This window comes from Caretta caretta, chromosome 7 (genome assembly GCF_965140235.1).
Source record: "Caretta caretta isolate rCarCar2 chromosome 7, rCarCar1.hap1, whole genome shotgun sequence".
Classification (NCBI taxonomy): domain Eukaryota; kingdom Metazoa; phylum Chordata; order Testudines; family Cheloniidae; genus Caretta; species Caretta caretta.
In genome coordinates, this window is record NC_134212.1 from 12853587 (window position 1) to 12869366 (window position 15780).

At 40.9% G+C, this 15780-nt stretch overlaps 1 protein-coding gene across 11 annotated transcripts in view; it reads left to right on the forward strand.

Moving 5' to 3' along the window:
- The window catches only part of CHL1 (cell adhesion molecule L1 like), a 195929-nt gene that overhangs the window by 46261 nt on the left and 133888 nt on the right, over positions 1 to 15780 (forward strand). For 7 of the 11 annotated variants that reach the window (XR_012669187.1, XM_048857094.2, XM_075130263.1 and 4 more), the window contains exons 2-3: positions 960 to 1041; positions 10978 to 11056. The exons of 2 other annotated variants lie outside the window; for them this stretch is intronic. The gene's annotated coding sequence lies outside the window, so the exon portion shown is untranslated. The remainder of the gene's footprint in view (positions 1 to 959; positions 1042 to 10977; positions 11057 to 15780) is intronic. 2 more of the 11 variants (XM_048857090.2, XM_048857091.2) reach the window with 1 other exon arrangement.

The following is a 15780-nucleotide window of genomic DNA, read 5'->3' on the forward strand; positions in this document are numbered from 1 at the left end:
TATGTAGATTGAAAGATAGAAGCATGAAAAAAGGAAATTCTACACTGGGGTGATTGACATGAATCTCCCCTAAAAATACACCTTTCTAGCAATATCAGAAAGATTGAGAGAGGTTTTCTATTTGGAATAACTGCAACAAATTGAGTATAGACAGATGCCTCACAGTTTGAATTTCTAGTAGTACTGAATGTGATGACTAGAGAGGATGGAAAATTTTTTTTTTCCCAAAGCAGTCTTAAATGAATAGTAGAAACTATTTTTTGCCAAAATGCATATGATTTCATTATGGGGTTCAATCACCTCTTGTGGCTACTAAGTGAAACAACAGTGGACAGGATGACTCAACAAGTCTTTTCGAACTCTACCAGCTAAGCTTCTTGGAATCATACTTCGTGTTCCATAATATTGTTCAGGCTACCTGTTATGATAGGTTGGAATTAAAACAAAAGTAACATTTTGATCCACAGCTTCAGAATGTATTATTGCATTTTAGTATGATGATATGTTTATATTGCAAAAGCATCTATAGATTGCAATGAAAACTGAGGCCAACTTTGCTCCAAAGAGCTTACAATCTTAAGTGAACAGTGCAGATTGAGTGAATAAGGGAAACTGATGCACAAAAAAGTGACTTGCCCAAAGGTCACAGAGCAGGTCAGTGTTAGAGCCAAGATTGGTATCCAGGTCTCCTGACTTCCCTTCCAGTTCCCTATCTACTGGATCATGTTACCGCTCTTATTGTAACATGGAAAATCAGCCTTCTCTCCTAGTTAAATGTAGGAGAAAAGAGGATGAGATCAGAGACAAACTCAGTGATCTGATGAAACGGGATAAGAACAAAGAGAAGTTCTATCACTATAAATGCTGTGTCTACGTAGAAACAAAGACTGATTTGTGGGATTGCTTATTTTTGAAGTCCTTTTTTATTATTCAAATTGCAACTTTGTGTTTGTCTCCAGATGCAGTAAAGTGGGAAGAATGATCCAGATTTAAAACTCCAGATTGTGGCAGGAGTTGATAAAGAAGGAGCTGAATTCACGGGTTAGCAAACTTCTTTTAAATAAAGATTTGTGTCTTGCATATATTTAGCTAATATTTATTTCTGGAGCATACTAAATACATGGCTCTAAGTTCATTGAAACAATTTACATATTCTATACTTGTATATAGTAGTGTGCTCTCTCTCTCGTGCTCTCCATGTATAAAACTTCTTGCATAAATAGCATATCATTTTAAAATGATTGGAAATCACTGACATTCAGAGTCTGAAAGAGTTATCACTTCAGAATAAAAAGTTTCATGCTGCCAAAATCTAGTTCACAAGTTTGTTGACCAAGCAAGTCACAGCTACCTTTGTGAGGCGAAATGACCAAGTCAGGACTTCCATCCTATTATGGCTTCTAATTTCAAGGGATGGGGGTTTTCCCTGAAAACCAAATTTTGCTGTCTGATTGGCTGAGCCCTGCAGTGATTTGGTGTAATTCTTGAATGAAAGTCTACAGTTCTCTCCTTTTAACTCTGCTAATGGTTGCCATGTAGACAAATGAGTGACACATACAGTATTCCAAACACCTGAGAAGACTGGATCTGAAGTGGTGGCTCTAGGATTTTACAAAGGACTCCTGGGACGTGCTGAAAGGGGAAAGAGTCTAAAGCATGTCCTTAGTGATGGCATTGCCAACAATTGTAGTTTAATGAAAGAAGGTACTGAAGCCACAGAATTATTTCTGTCCTTGGCTGCTCTAGGATTACTCCCATTTTCATAAGATTTCGGAACCCTTAATATAGCTAGATATGCTACTGAGCAAAACATTCATGCTGCCAAAAGATATTTTTCTTTCTTAACTTTGAATTTAAATTTATATTTTTGTTGACATTTATATTGTGACTAATTAAATAAAATAAAAAAGAAATTGGGATTAAGTTTTCAGTATGAAGAGACTTAACTGTGCAACTCCTATTCACCTTAATAGAAGCCATGTGGCAAAATCCATGTATCATATCATATATATCACATATCATGCTGATGATTTACCCCTTAACTTTCTTTTGAAATGCGATTTATGGGATTTTCTTTATTCAACTCCCCAGCCTTCGCTAATGCAAACAATGACACAGAGAGAATGAGGGCTGAGAACTCGCTTCTTATTTGTCTGTTTTGAAGCTCACTTTCCCTACTTTAGTGAACTGCAAAATACTTCATTTGCTGGTAACATGCACTTTGTCTTTTTAAAAAGAAACCAGTGTTCATCATATGAGTCAACCCATTGACAAACCTTTGATCTTTCCAGCCAGTAAATGTCAAGTCATATGCTAAATAAAAGCTACCCCTTTATGTTATAAGTCCAAAATAACCATAGTAGATATAGGACCAAGCTGCAGAGCTCATTTCAAATGCTATCTGAATCTGGATTTCAGCGAAGGTTAGGTATGTTCCAATTCTGTGTCTTGATTCAGATAATTATTTAAAAAAAACAAATAAGAGGTGTGAGCAGTGAAGTTCATTTCCTTTCTTTGTTTGTAAATTAGGCTGCTAATTAGTCCTCATTCAGGACTAGCCACCTGGAAAAGTCAATATGTAAAGGCTGGCCATAATTTGGTTAAGCAAGAATAAAGAGCATGAAATTTTTCTTCCGTCTTTATGATTGGAAAATATATTCTATTCCTCCTGATGTAACTCAAAAATGTATGAATGGATATTTCTGAACCCTTGACCATGAAACCGAAGCCCAGTCTAGAATGCTTCATCTGAACAAGAGAAATATTTACAAAGTTGGAGCAGGTGACATTGGGAAAGAATTCTAAGTGTAACCTTAACTATATTTTTTTATATTCTAGCTCTTTGAATGTTAGGTAATTGCAAATGTTACCTAACTTTATTGTCCATGTACCCAGTCATACACCTGGGTCCAACCATGAACTTGATTTAGGATGTCAGAAACATGTGTTCAGGGAATGCTCCACTTTTCTTTTTTCTCTCCTTTTACATTTTTCATTGCTCCTCTCTCTCTTTTATGTGCCGATTCCCCAAATTGTGTTTACACTGTTTTCAATGCACAACCTGATAAGTGACCCCTCTGCACTGCATGACCACAGCATGAACCCGTGTTAATATATGCTATAAAACCATGCCACATAGGGATATATATGTTCAGACAAACTCTTTAGGTTTTTTTTTCTATTTCTGTTCATAGTAGTTTAGTAGAATTATAACAGGGCTTTTGATTCATTATAAATGAAAGAAAGCATGATTGTAACAGTTTTCCTTTTATTCAGAGTTCACGATGCTAATCTCTTTCACAAGGCAGTTGTTAATAAACATTTGTAGTTGACAGCTTAAAAGTTAATGTTCTTTCTAAATCAGGGCAGTGGTTCTCAACCAGGGCTCCCTGTGGGGGGCCATAAGCAGGTTTCAGGGTGGCCTCTAAGCAGGGCCAGCATCAGACTCACTGGGGCCAAGGGCAGAAAGCTGAAGCCCCACTGCATGGGGCTGAAGTCCGGGGCCCAAGTCTAGCCATCTGGGGCTGAAGCTGAAGCCAGAGCAACTTAGCTTTGCAAGGCCCTCTGTGGCATGGGGCCCTGGACAATTGCCCTGCTTGCTACCCACTAATGCCAGTCCTGGCTTTTGTATACAGAAAACCAGTTATTGTGGCACAGGTGGGTGATGGAATTTTTATAGCATGTTGAGGGGGCCTCAGAAAGAAAAAGCTTGAGAATCCCTGAATCAGGGCATGATTCATGTAACCATATTTATGATGTGAAATATTGATATGTCCTTTTCTGCATGCTTAAGAAAGCAAACAACCTGCCTAAGAAAGTGAGTAGCTTTGGTCTTGGGAAAAATGGCTCATTCATTAACACCCTCCTCAACCCCAACTGATATAGGGCAAATTGAGCTTAAGTACCCTGCATAAGGTTATCATAACTATAATAGCGAATGAATTAAGGCATTAAGGGAAAAATCCTTCAGACGGTTCTTCACACAGTTATCTTTGAAATTGATCTCATTGAGATATCGTGTGGGCTAAAGACCTTAACTGATGCATTCAGGATTCTTCCACACTTGAAAATACGCTTAAATCCAGATCAGTATTTAATGTGAACGCCTTAAGACAGTAGTGAAATGACTAGGGCTGTTTAGTGTTTGCAACCCAAAAAGAGGTTCTCTAATCAAACCAACCAGTCTTCCTTATAATCCTAGGTACTGAGCTATCTGTTGGTTGAACACCTGACTACATGCTGGGGAAAAGTAGATTTTCTATCCCATGCCATTGTCTATCCTCAGTTACATCAGAACAATGAGGATGCATATGTGGTCTGAAGGAATTTGATAAAATTTATCTGCCCCATCATACACACATCTCTCCACAAACTTGGATTTGAACACAAGGATGTCGAAGATGGAAGCCTTTGGGTGAAATTTATATCTGCACAAGATCATGGCCATATACTCCCTCCAACAGCTGAACAGTGGAGAGCATACAATTTACAGTCCTAAAAGATGGTGTGGTGAATGCACTCCCCAGGGAGACCAAACCCCTCCCAAATTACCCCTGGAGTAGCAGAAGTATGAATCACACCGGTCCACAGTTGTGCCCTGATTGCACAGACTGGCCTGAAATGTGGGGCTGTAGTGGTGCATAAAGCCTTGTGTAGATCATTTGTACAGGGAAAATTTCACCCTTAGCTATATAAGATGTTGTGTCAACATTTTCAAAAGCACGTAAGTTGCATTTTCAAAAGTGATTTAGGCTTTAGAGATCCTATGTCTCTGGGACTTTAGGCACCTCTGAAAATTTTACCTTAGGTTCCTAAGTCACTTAGATGCTTCTGAACATACCTGTTATCAGGAGTTGTGTGAAAGGAGATGTTTGTCTAAGTTACAAATCATTAGGGAAGTTGTTTTTAGATTAAATATGCAAGAACATTTGGGTTTCATATGCAGAATACTGAGGAAATGTCTTTCCACTATATAACACTAGAAGTCACATGTTTTATGTACTCATTCCCACTTACACCTGTCGACCTTTCATGTATGCACTTGCAAACAAGTGGTTTGTGCTTTCACAGTAGTTGTATGCACAGCTATTCAACCTGCAGGTGCAAGTGTTGAGTTTTGCATGTGCAAAATATGAGAGCAAAAGAAATGTTGAGGGTGCGTTTTGGAAGAACTTGAAAATTTAGCCCAGTGAGCTACTTTTTTAAAACAAAAGGCCTCATTTGGCATTAAAAATCAAACTAAAGGAAAACATAAAAGATTTGCCTACCAATGATTTTCATCAGGCCAGGACTACAGCCAATGACACACTGTGTAAGTTTGAAAATTTATATATGTTATATATATTTATAACATTTCAAGGACATTGTACTGGGACAAGGGGCATTATGCTGATCAGCATTCTCGAGGCTTTATCCTAGGACAAGGCTTTATTTGGCTGGTAAAGTAACACAATATGTGACCTGGTTTATTTGCTGGTAAACATGATAGAGTGCAAGCAAATAGTTGTTCCAAGTTATGAAAGGAGGTATCTATCCGCTTACTCAATATAGAGCCTGAATGCTTTTATTTGACACACAACAGCTGCAAAAGTACATTGTCAAATGAGTGAGTGAAGTGCTCTGTTGAGATACCAAACAGTTATGGATCAGACAATAAGAAAAGGAGTACTTGTGGCACCTTAGAGACTAACCCACTTATTTGAGCATAAGCTTTCGTGAGCTACAGCTCACTTCTCACGAAAGCTTATGCTCAAATAAATTGGTTAGTCTCTAAGGTGCCACAAGTACTCCTTCTCTTTTTGCGAATACAGACTAACACAGCTGTTACTCTGGATCAGACAATGTCAGTCCAAGCTTCCCCACACTGCCCCAGCAAGCCAGGCCTGAAGGGACTAATGAGGGTAGTCCAAAACCCCATTCAGTTTTCAGCCTCTATGCTGAGAATTCCAACAAAGGTGCCAGCTAGCACAAATTGTGCTGTGGCAAGCAGCTATCCATTAGAAACTGGACTAGGATCGCTAACATCCACCACCAAGCAACTTTCAATCACTACCAGCCTGAACTGAGTTTGAATTGATGACCTTGAGAAGAAAGACACTCTCTTATTATCAATCTCCTGAGCCATCAAGTTTTTAATGTGCCGTATAAAATCAATTTTAAAATGGCATTTATGATTATTATTTTTATTAAGTATTAATGAGTTTGATATATTTCATTATTAGGGTACATAATGGGTGTAAATTTTTAACAGTGAGAGTAATTAATGATTGGAACTACTTACCATGGGTCTTGGTGGATTCTCCATCATGGATATCTTTTTAAAATTAAGATTGGATATTTTGTCTAAAAGCTTTGCTCTAGGGATTATTTTTGAGGAAGTTCTATGACCTCTTTTATACAGGAGGTTAGACTAGATGATCACAATGCTCCCTTCTGGCCTTGGAACCTATGAAAGAATAGCTTTTTTGTGTGTTTTTTCCATAGAGATCTGGACCGGATAGATGCATAAAGAGAGACAGAAAGTAGATTGCTAATATACTATAAATCAAATACATAGATGTTCATGAAATAACAGAAAAATACAACTGCCAAAATATATGAAACAAATCCCCTGAAAGCTTGTATGTTGTTTTCAAAAAATTGAAACCTGGAATCCTATTTAGATACTGAAATAAGCATGTCTCTAAAGAACCATATGGAAATGTTGAATATTTTGGGGTTAACCAAGAAAAATCCGTAAGAATATGCAACACAGCAATACAAATCACCAGAGGAAAAGTCAATGAAGAAAGCAAATTACATACCCTCTCACTGGAATGACTTTTTGCCCTAAGGAAATCCAGAGCAGGCCATACTAATGGAAAATTCCAAAGAACAGCAGTTTATAACTCTGCCAAATTATTTAAAAAAAATCAATTTTTAGAAAAAAAGCTTGTTGTTGAGCTGAATGAGTCTTTAAGCCCTCAAAATGCTAACAACAAAACAAACAAAATGGGGTGTGTGTATAGAACAAAGAATATAAATGAAATAGGAAAGGCTACCAAGTAGATCAAATACTCATGGGGCAAGTAACTGATCAAACAGTGACTATAATAAATCAAAGCCCCTGATCAAAGTCTAATGCATCCTCCCTCAAATGAGCAACTGGTAGAAGTAAACATCAGAGTTAAGTACCTTTGCACCAAACAAAAGAGAGTATAAATGAAATATATATACATCAAAGCAGCCTTTGAGAAACACATCACATATTGCTCTTGCTTATGTGTATTACATACAAGGCAGTGAAATTGGAGATGAAACTTGTTCTTTTCTTCCTTTTTTTGAATGTGAGTATCAGTAAAATAAGACTGGCAACCTTGATTTAAGAAAGACATTTTGCACACAGGTGCTGAGCAAACTCAAGCACAAAGCTCTAATAATACATCTCTGATCTGAGCTGCAAAACACCTACCATGTTACAAACCTAGCACTATGTTGAGCAGAGACGGCCAGTTTTGCTTCATATGATTTTTTTTTTAAATGCTATGTTTTGCATTAGAGACAGTCTTGATGAGACCACTAAAATTTTTTTCTTTCTGACTTCAGGCATATTTCAGCCCAACTTTTAATGAGCTCAAAGCTAGTCAAATGAATTAGCTTACTGCCTCCTGTCAACCTTAGAATCACACTTGTTTTAATCAAAGTCGTGAGGATGGAAGCTGCTAATTAACTGGATCAAAATAGCTCATTATGAGGCCTTGGCTCTATAAAGAAATGAGTTTATGAAGGGATGTATCCACTTCCAAAAAATATATGCAGACTGTCCCATAAAAGAAAATTCAAGTGGAAGCTCTTAGATTCCTTTTTTGCAATTACCGGTAGGTATGGTATTCCCTCTTCGCTTAGAAAGCAAAATACTGCTAATATCATTTATATTGCTCCCTTCCCCTCCCCCCCCGACAAGAAACTCTATAAGATCCCCTGCTATTCATGATAAATGAACCTAACTTTCTCCTCCGATGACAGTCAGTCTCTGTTCTGTATATTCAGTCACAAATTATAATTTGTGCTCGGCTCTGTGCTGACGTACAACTGGACTAGAGCACAAATGGGGTTCAATAAGTGCAGAATTTGGTCCTTCATGGTTAAAAGAGCAGATCCTGCTCTTGTTTTATAAGGGGCTCTATTAGCACCGTAACTCTTCGTAGACTCTGCATTGACCTGGTCTGTCCTGAAGATTAATAGACTAGCACCAGCAGACAGAGCCACCGAGCATCTCAACACTAGTTTTGCGGTCACAATCCAGGGAGCTGATTTATGGGGGTGCTAACTAATACAAACATGCTTCCTGTGCCAATTGCCAGCTCTCTACAGGTCCTTCCCTGCCTTCTTCCTTATGGAAGTCATGTGGGACTGGAGAAAATATCTCTGAGGTCACTTAGATGGAGCGTGAAGAAAGAAAGTAGGGGTAGGGAACAAGGTGGTATACAGTGATTGTGCATGTGGGAAGCTGGAAGGTGAGCAGGGGGCATTGCTGTGACCACAGCCCTTCATTTTCCTGGGGCCTGGGGAAATTCCTCATTCAAGCTGAAAGCTCCATTCTGTACCTGTTGGCCGCTATTCCTATTTAACTCATAAGTGTCTAGGGACATTTGACTGACAGTCAATTGCAGTGACTTTCCCCCCAGCTCCAGAGAGTTGGAGTGGCTGTGTGTGTCGTCTTAATCTCCTTTGGTGACAAAGGGGAAAGGCAGCATTCAAGGGCCATGTAGTCACTTCACAGCAACCACTGAGTAGGGAAGCTCCCCCAGAAACAGGCTCCTTCAGTACACAACCCTAATTCACCCCCAGAGCAGGCCCCCCTAGGCTTTGAATGAAGTAGGGGTCTTGTTGTGGGGGGCATGGGAAGAAGCCAGTATGTGATCATGTAATATTAGCTCTCATTCCAGGCTCCAGAGGGGGCACAAATTCTTCTGGCTGTTCCTCCCAAGCTCAACCCCTTCTATCCTATTCTCTCCAACCTGTCTCTGGCCCAGTCTTGTCTCTTCCCCGCCCATGCTCCTTGTCCCAATTTCCATGCCTCAGGCTTCTCATCCCAGTCTCCTTGTCCAGCCAGTCCTAGTCTCCCTCCCCAGGCTCACTGTTCAAGTTCCATTCTCCACACTGACTTCCCGTCTCATTTTCCCAACACCCAGGCCAAGTCTTCTTGACAAACCAGTCCCCGTGTCATTCCCACACCAGCTCCTTGCCCCCAGTCTCCTTGCCCAGCCAGTCCCAGTTCTCCTTCCTGGTCCCTTGTTTGATATATTTCTCTCCGTTTCCCTTTCATTGTCTCTCAGCCCTAGTCTTCCTCCCTGTGCTCCTCATCCAATCTGTCTAGCGCACATGCTCCACTTGATTCCTTGTCCTAGTCTTTTGCCTGCCAAGTTGCAGTTCTTCCCCAGCACCCCAGCTACTTTTAAGATCTGCCTCTCCTCCCCTGCAACCCACATTCTCCCCCACACTGGTTCCAAATCCTAGTCTCCTTGTCTGCCCAGTCCCAGTTCCCCACCTTCCCCCTAGCTTTGATCTCTGTGTCTCCCCACCAGCCAAGTGCTCCTCATTTCATTCTCTCATTCTAAGTTCCAGCTTACCCTCCCCCTGCACTCCCAGTTCCAGTCTCCTTGTCCAGTCTTTGCTCGCTGCACCAGCTCCCAGTCCTAGCTTCCTTGCCAAACTAGGCCCAGTCCACTTGCCAGCCAGTCTGTGTCCCTCCTTCACCTCCCATTCACAGTTTCTCTCTTTCCCCTCCCAATATCAGCAGACTCCTTGTCCCAATCTGCTCCTCTCATCTCCCCCAACCATTCTGATATAATCTCATCTGAATCGAGGGGATAAATCTCCTCTCACTGCTGCCTGGCCACCAACAAGGTGGTTATTGAGAGCACCGGAGATACAGGCTTTATTCTCTTGGTTCTAGGGTCTGGCCCTAGCCCAACTTGTTAAATTACTAGGAAAAGTTCTCTGGGTCCCTGTTGCCCTGGGCTGGAGCATGCTCAGTATCTCTGTGGGGATGGGCCATGTACAGTCTGGTCAGCAGTAGGAGATGTAAGGGGATGGAGATGCCCAGTTGCTCTGTGGGAATGCTGCACGCAGCGTGGTCAGCATTAGGACCTTTGAGTAGCTAGACCTTTGTACCCATAGGATGGTATCGTCAACACTTTTTCTGTGAAGTTCTAGTAAGTCTCTGTTGAGAGAGTGTGAATGGCTATTTTTCAGTGGTGTAGAACTTGTCTGAATTTGGGTGGATTTTCATGGGGACAGCACATGCCTGACACACAGGCCATGCCCCGGACCAATTTTCAATCTTCTCCAAAATATGTGGGTGCTAGAGCATTTCAAAGAACATTTGCAACATGGGCAAAACAACATATTTTCCCCTAGCCTTGTTCTTGGAAATGATTGACTGTTTTGGCTGAAGTTTTCTAATAATAATAATAAATCTGAGGGAGACAAGCAGCATGGAAAATTTCAATCCAAACTGGTACTTTTGCAAAGGTTTAAGAAACTGAAAACAGGATTTTATATTGGGAAGCCGTGTGGGTGGGGGTGTGTGTGCGCACACGTGCGTGCACACACCTAAAATAGACTGGGCTGATAGCATTATCTATGATTAAGTTTGTCTGACACTGCCCATTGCACACACGTGTACATATAAATAATAAAATAAACATTGGCATGGCCCAGGAAACCTCTTAGCCATTGCTTAATCATTGCATTGGATTGTAAATATTTGTTTGGCATTTGTAAATCTGTCCTTAAGTGGAAAAATAAAGGAAATAAGGTTTGTACAGTTAGGAAGTAATGAAGAGCCATTAAAAATAACTAGTGCTAAAAAGCAAGAAAGGGAATGCTTGGAAAAGCTGAACATTTACATATACAATTGGCTCATCTGGATGATTTGCATCCTATGGCATTAAAGGAGTTAACTAATAAATTTACCTTTGACAATTATTTTAGATAAATCCTGAGGCCAATTCATGCAACTCTTTCTCAACCTAAAGACTGACTGACATCCTCCTCAGAAGGTTATTTAAAGGTATGCTCTAATTCACGTGTTCTCCACCATTTTCCTTCTGAGCCCCCCCACCCCCCTAACCTGCTATAAAAAACTCCACAGCCCACCTGTGCCACAACAGTTGTTTTTCTGCATATCCAGTAGATTGAAGGCCAGGGTTAGGGGGTAGCAAGCAGAGCAATTGCCCAGGGCCCCGTGCCACAGGGGGCCCCACAAAGTTAAGTTGCTTTGGCTTCAGTTTCAGCTCCAGGTGGCAGGGCTTGGGCTTCAGCTTCCTGCCCTCAGGGGTCCCTCGCTGAGAACCGCTCCTCTCATTTATCTCCAGGTTTGCTGGAGTTTTTTCCCCCAAATTATGGTTGAAATGGTGAGTTGTTAAACTGTTTGAGAAATGAGCAAACTACAGTTTGAAAAATGGGATACTATAATTTTCTATGAATGATGATAGTAATAAACAGGGAAGAGACTTACATAAGAAATTTGATTATATGAACAGAAATGCTTTGTAAACTTAATTATTATTATTTTCAATATTTTTTTCTATGAGGCGTCAGGAGCTTTTCAATCTTTAAATTATGGGAAATTATTTTGTTTTCTGACCATTTGAAAACCCATTCTGACTGCCTGATGCATTTCTGATTGAATTAGCTGAACTGACATTTTCCAGAAATGAACAAACAAAACACGCTGGATCAATCTGATTGTGCCGTTACAGGCAGTGTTCATAATTCCAGCCCCTGTGCACTGTGGTCAACCTGGACCGCGGCAGTATGCCAGCTCTTGTTAGTATCAGTCCTCAGTTTTTCCTTTCCAATCGCTTGTGCTTTGCAAAAGTGCTCCTGAGTCCTGACTCCATGTATAGAAAATTAAATCAGGATTTTATCCAAAAGTTACATGGCTTAATATCTGTATAAGTGGACACTTTTTTCCTCCTTTTTTTTTTTCATTTCACTGTTCATTGTTTCCATATGGATTTCCTCCTTCTCCCAAAGTGTAGGCTTTTACCTAGGAGTAGTAATAATAAATCATCTGTAGATAGAAGCAGACAAAGATTTTGCTGTCTTGTGGTAATTGTGACTACTGTACATTAATAAAAAAGGCCTCAGTACAAAAGGTCACATCTGCAGTGATTAACAATCTAAGGCCTTGTACATGTACTGATGTTCCACCAGTTTAACTTTGTTTTTAAACCGATGCAAACCTCTGTGTATACACCCATGTGTCAGGTTTCAGAGTAGCAGCCGTGTTAAGTCTGTATTCGCAAAAAGAAAAGGAGGACTTGTGGCACCTTAGAGACTAACCAATTAATAATAATAATAACCAATAAATTGGTTAGTCTCTAAGGTGCCACAAGTCCTCCTTTCCTTTTTACTCATGTGTCAGTTCAGCTTTTTATTGGATGAAGCGAAATTAAAATAATTGACTTACAAACTTGCACTAGTTTCACTAAAAACACATTGTTCGTTAAAGTGGTGCAAACTTGTGTGTCAAAAAGGGTCCAGTAAGTCTTAGTAATTTGAATAAAATGCCCTTAAAGAAAATGTCTATTCACATGCAATGTGTGCTGTGAGATTCATTCTCTTTGGAAAGCAAACATAGCATGTCCATCAGTACAGTCAAATATTATAATTTGTCTAGAAATGGCCCTACAGTCAGCAGCTAGGAGCCAGTCATCCAAAGCTTCCTGTGTGTGCAGAGCTCTCCCACTGAAGACTATAGGAGTTCTATGCAGGGAGGATTTATCCCTTAGAATCTGGCCTAGTATTCCTTGCACACTCAAAGCTCCCATTGGTTACACAGGTATTTCTGGGTGCACAAAGAATGCAGGATTAAGCAATTAGGATTTACCTTTCTGCTTCCCCACCTGGAGAAGAAGAGTGAAAGATGTAGGTGCAAGAGACAGCAGTGGAAACGTGGAAAAGGCAGTTGTTTTCCTGTCCCTTTATCCTCTATCCTTTATAAGAATTTTGCTTGTCCCTGTGGGTTAATGATAGCCCTGACCCAGGGGAAGCACCTCAGAGATCCAGAATGCTTGGAGTGAAGGGGCTCCCAGGCGCATGGAGACTGCTCTTTCATTGCCACACTCTTTCCTGGGTTGTAGTTTATTTCACCACCTCACATGCATAAGGGAGTAGAGCTATGACCTGACCTACACATGACCCTCCTTGCCCTTTATGGGACACCAAGTGTGCCTAGGTGAGGAAGGACATAGGATCCCTGTGTTCTCCTGAGAATAGGAACTGCAGTTGTGCCTGGCCATTAGGTGAACACACAGATTGGGGATGGGGCAGTCTCCTTATACTCTTCCACCCCTCTGCTCCCCACTCCCCACTGCACAAGTGTGTGAAGGCCAATAACTTAATAGGAGTTGGGTACCTAACCTGCTTAGGCACTCTTGTCAATTACATTAGGCACACATTTGTCTCGTTAGGTGCCTAAATACCTTTGTAAATCTAACCCTCAGGCATTTTTGCTCCTAAGTCACACTGAAAGTTCAGGAGGAGTCTTTCTCAAGCTCACCTGTTGAAGCTGTTCCATTGCGTATGAAATACGTAAATAATGATTAGAGAAGGGACTGGAACTGGAAAGAGTGGGATGCAACCTCACATCCTGAGCCACCTACCATATAGCTCAGAGGTTAGGGCATTCTTAGGAGGTGGGAAAGGTGGTTCAAGTCTATGCTCCACCTCAGGGACTTGGAGGGAATTGAACCTGGGTCTTCTGCCTTCCAGGTACACTGAGATTTTGGGTATAAGGGGTGGGCACCACCAGCAGCTGCTCTTTCTCCTTCATTTTTTGTGAGAAAGGACTGGCCTGGCTTTGGAGCCTAACCCTTGGAAAGCATTCATTGCTATGAATCCCAAGCGGCAGGAGACACCTGTTAGGGGGTTTATTCCTTCACCCGCTTCCTTCCCTGGTCCTTTTCGCATGAACAGAGAGCAACAATACCCAAAGTCCAAAGGTGCAAACAATTTGATGTTTATTGGGGGAATTTCCAGCAAGCATGATTCCAGTTTCCTTCCTTAGTGTCCTCCTTCCCAGCTCTGACACCACAGAGCCTTACACCTGTGTCCTTATTCCCATTCCTGCCCTTAGCCAAACATGATTCCAATTTCCTTACCCCCATTCCCTGTTCCCATTTCCCCCTTTAGCAAAACATGATTCCAATTTCCTTACCCACATTCCCTGTTCCCATTTTCCCCACACCCACCCACTCACTTCCTGATTGACTGGCTATATAGTAAAACTTGAGTTCTGCTTTGCTATACCTTAACCAATCATTTTCCTGAAATTTAACTAACCAATCCTAACATATTGTAACATGATTATGTAACCAATTATATCCCACCACCTTAATTAGTTTACACCCAGCAAAATTAATTATACAGCAGACAGGAACAATCACAGAACCAGACAGAGATTATACAGACAAACAATAGCAAAGTGGGAACTATAATGACAAAACAATACAGAAGTGAGGATTTCACATCCCAGTATTGATAAGTGAGTTCTTGCCAGACAGGATTCTATCAAACTAAGTTTCCTTCTACATCTTCTAGGCACTTCCCTTTCTCTGGAGGAGATAGGCACTACCAGGACAGGATTGTATTCCTAACAGCCCAATAGCACCTTATTTCAGTGTGACTAGTTTGGAATGTGAGGATGACTGTTCGCTTCCTAGCTTATGGCTGCCTCTGCTGCTTAGCCAAAGGCCTTAGCCTAAGAACAGGGCCTCAGACTGTCACAGTAAGAGAAGACCCTTACACCAGCAGACAGTGATTTTGATTCTTTCTTTTATACCTCTAGAACTAGCCAAGTGATAAGAATACACCTAAATTCTTAGAGTATAGGCCTTTGCAGACAGGCCTGAATATCTATATCCTAACAACACCTTCTGTTAGATACCGTATTCCCTTTTGGGGTATGGCTTAAGTCCTACCTTTCCCCTCAGCATTTTCTACTGTAGTATAGGCAGCTCCAGGCTCAGCATGCTGGCTTCTGTGAATCCCATTCTTAGGTTCCGAATTCTTCCCATGCGTTGTACTGGAGCCTAAGAGTCTAATTCAGGACTGTGGATTCTCCTAGATGGAAAGGGACCTAAAAGTTAAGTGTTGTGACACTACCTTTGAGTCCCCTTTGTGGCTCTAGCTCCTTAAAATCTAAGTATCTTTTGAAAATGGGACTTAGGCACCTAGGATATTTTCCATTGTTGTTTGCTGTATTGTTGTAGCTGTGTTGTTCCCAGGATATGAGAGAGATAGGGTGGGTGAGGTAATATCTTTTATTGGGCCAACTTATGTTGGTGAGAGAGACAAGCTTTAGAGCTATACAGAACTCTTTTTCAAGTCTGACCTGAAGCTTGAAAAATTTCCATATGAATAGATTAGAAGTGAATTAGTTCCTTAAAGACATGTATTAAGAGTTGGCCCAAAGTGATGGTACCTCATTAAGTTGAACAATTTGGATACTATTATGATTCCTCCAGCTATAATAGGTGGACTTTCTCGAAAGGGTTGGGTTTTTGTAATCTGCTGCATAACATTTAGAAGTACTTGACCGATGATCCGGGTATTCTTGCATGTGATCAGAATTGTTGCCTTGCTAAATTTAAAAGAGGGACTATTGGAAAGCCCTGAGATGTGAAAACAGAAAGATAGTACAAAGGAGATGTGTGCATGTGCTGAGAACTCGGAAGAGGCTGCTATGAAATGAATAGTTTCTGGTAACCAGTCATCTGACAATCTCTG